The sequence below is a fragment of the Rhincodon typus genome, chromosome 7 (genome assembly GCF_021869965.1).
Source record: "Rhincodon typus isolate 14 chromosome 7, sRhiTyp1.1, whole genome shotgun sequence".
Lineage (NCBI taxonomy): Eukaryota > Metazoa > Chordata > Chondrichthyes > Orectolobiformes > Rhincodontidae > Rhincodon > Rhincodon typus.
In genome coordinates, this window is record NC_063338.1 from 24,175,257 (window position 1) to 24,178,868 (window position 3,612).

Below are 3,612 nucleotides of genomic sequence, written 5' to 3' on the forward strand. Positions count from 1 at the left end.
CTACAATATTAGTTATAGTCACTTAAAATTGTTGATTAACTGCAAATTAACTTCTGAATAATTACAGCACTGTTTTTAAGCTGTTTTCCACTCTTTGATAGAATGTGAGATGAGCAGTGCTTTTTTTATAGAAAACCATGTTCTGTTATTTGATGATCTTGGATTTAGGGATATTGCCTAAATAAAGTTGTGTGCTCAATGCAGTACATTTTAGCTAACCCCAATACTGAGCCTCATGTCCTCAATTGGATGGGACACTTAAACTTCGCAGCTCTAAATAGGACAGGACCTGCCCTAGAAAATCAGTTTTGAAAGTTGTAATTTCCAAGGTATCCTATGGTTGCCTACCATTTCTATGTGTGAGGAATAGAAATTTCAATTGTATCACTAGAGATATGTAGATGAGCCTCTGAGTTCAGGTGTGACCTAATTGTGACTTTAGTAGCCATGTGATTGGATTCTGCCAAAAAGTTGGGACTTGTACAGTTCAGAGAATAGAGCTTTGCAACCATACTATGTGGTGATAAACTATTGTTTTAAAGCTTCCCAGAAGTATGATCAAAGCTTGTGCAAGGTACAGAAGATATCATACTATAACAGTATCAGCAATCACAAACATATCCTGCCCCTATATCAGGAAATATTCTTCACTCATATTTCTAACACCCTGTACTAAGAGGCAAGAAAGGCCAAGTACGCAAATAATTAATCTTTTCCTAATCTCTAGCTACCAAGGATTGTCTAGCTATCACAATATCTCTTGTTTTTGTGGCTTTTCATTTTTACAATTGAAACAATGACCTTTTAACCAAGGCACGTGTGAATTTTATTCCACTTATCGTACAATCCACTGAAATGATGTGGAATTGAAACATTCAACTTCTTTTAAAAGCAAACATCATCAATTAAACTGGTTTACACCATCTTTTGTAAAATTAGAGCATTAGGTGCCAATATTGTGGTTAGAATTGTTTTGTAAATAATAACTCATTGAAGTCACTTGTAGAATAGGAGATACCCATCAATGTTGTAAACTTCTCACAGGAATCCAAGTGCCAAAGTCCATACAATTGCTGATGATCAAATAGGAGTTATTTTATTTAGGTTCAGAAGTGATTTAAACAGAGAAAATGAAATATTTCAACAGCAATTTAAAAGTCTCTCATACGCCTGAATGATCCAACAGTTGAACAGGTCGCTCCCCAGTCAGTGTATCTCCTGTATTCACCGGGTTTCATGAAGTATTGTCGCCCTCTGTAGTTGGTGTGTTCATAGAAGATCCAGTAACCATCCATCACATGGCAGGAGTGGATGTCACGGTAACGGAAACGATCGTAGACAGATGGACAGTCTTCCATGAATTCCATCATCTGTCCTTCAAAGTCAGGCCTCTCATAAATCCTCATTCTGTAGGACCCTCCTCGATACTGCAATAGAAATAGCATCAAGGCTTCAATTTTCTTCAAATATAAACTAGAGATTCTGTTCTAAATCCTTTCAGCCAAGTAGCAGCTCAGAATGCAAGTCACTTTAAATAGTTGTTGGCTAACTTTGGAGGATTCTTTAAAAATTCCTTAAAAACTATGTAAATGGTGGTAAATGGAAAAGCCCTGGGGAAAATTGATGCACAGAGAGATCTGGGTGTTCAGGTCCATTGTACTCTGAAGGTGGCAACGCAGGTCGATAGAGTAGTCAAGAAGGCATACGGCATGCTTTCATTCATCGGACGGGGTATTGAGTACAAGAGTTGGCAGGTCATGTTACAGTTGTATAGGACTTTGGTTCGACCACATTTGGAATATTGCTTACAGTTCTGGTCGCCACATTACCAAAAGGATGTGGATGTGTTGGAGAGGGTGGAGAGGAGGTTCACCAGGATGTTGCCTGGTATGGAGGGTGCTAGCTATGAAGAGAGGTTGAGTAGATTAGGATTATTTACATTAGAAAGACGAAGGTTGAGGGGGAACCTGATTGAGGTCTACAAAATCATGAGAGGTATAGACAGAGTGGATAGCAAGAAGCTTTTTCCCAGAGTGGGGGACTCAATTACTAGGGATCACGATTTCAAGGTGAGAGGGGAAAAGTTTAAGGGAGATATGTGTGGAAAGTTCTTTCCGCAGAGGGTGGTGGGTGCCTGGAACGCATTGCCAGTGGAGGTGGTAGAGGCGGGCACGATAGCGTCATTTAAGATGTATCTAGACAGATACATGAATGGGCAGGGAGCAGAGGGATACAGATCCTTGGAAAATAGGCGACAGGTTTTGATAGAGGATCTGGGTCAGTGCAGGCTTGGAGGGCCGAAGGACCTGTTCCTGTGCTGTAATTTTCTTTGTTCTTTGTTCTTTGTATGCAGGTGGATGCATCTTTAAGGGTAAAGGTGAGCCTTCAAAATTCACATAAGGGGATGTAAAACATAACCACAAAACTATGGACCACAACTGTAAGATTCATTAACTTGTGTTTTGCCCAAAGGCAGCTGTGTCACTTTCTATCTGTGATTGTTTGTCATTACCTTTCAGTTCTTAGGAGCAGGCTGGGGAGATAGACCCAAGTTCATCTCAGCAGGAGTAAGAACTGAACTATATAGTTGCCATCAATGTAACTGAACTAACCAGCCATTAGTAACCTCAACAGTGAACTCAGGATTGACACCTTTACCAAGAGGGTGGTTAGAATGTGGAAATCATTACCATAAGGAGTCACTGAGATGTATAACATACATGGATTGAAGAAGATGTTAGATAAATACATGAGGGAGACTGGAACAGAAAGATATACTCGTGTTGGTACATGACAAAGGTCAGGAATTAGGATCCTGTGGAGAATAAACAGAAAAGTAGGCCTTTTGGACAAAATGGCCTATTTCTAGGCTGTAAACAACATTAAATTATAACATTAGGAGCACTGATAATGTGGTTTAGCAGATTCTAACTAAGCTATCCACTTACCAGCAGATGAACATATTAATTATGACAATGCCATCTAATAATTCAGTTTTTACTTCTCAATATTTGATCCATATGCACAATTAAATTGTTTGATTAAATGACTAGGCTTTTCTGGGTGTGAAGCTTAGATCTGTAGTTCTATAGGAGGTAACACTATGGAGCCAAATGTTCTTCTGTTCATGTTGGAGACACCTACAGCTACATGTGCTTGATGGAGGGAAGGACACACAAGCATCCCCTCCATTCATCTGAAGCAGTTAAATTGCTATTTCCAACTGATGTGATGCTCTAGGTCCACATTTGAACTTCAAAAGTCCATTCAACAAATACACATACCACTCAACAAATCTCAAACCTTCAGCTGCAAAAGTGGCCGAACCAAAATTGCAAGTGTTAAGCATCCAATTTAAAAGTAAAGCTATTTGAAGCACTTCAACAATTGCCAATCTTCTGAACGTATAGCTTCTAGAAAGACAAGGTCACAACATATGCATGGACAACTGAATCATACAGATGTTTTCACAATGTAATAATCTCAGTGAGTGGCACAGAAGTCAGTTTCTATGTCTCTTAGTAAGAACACCCAATCGAGCAAATGATGGAGATTATTAATACTATTTGATGCTGACAAAACTGACAATAATCCTTCATAAATAAATATTAA

The 3,612-nt window shown here is 39.0% G+C and overlaps 1 pseudogene; it reads right to left on the bottom strand.

The window, feature by feature from the left end:
* Window positions 1-1,151: 1,151 nt before the first annotated feature.
* The window catches only part of LOC125483572, an 82,674-nt pseudogene continuing 80,213 nt past the window's right edge, over window positions 1,152-3,612 (bottom strand).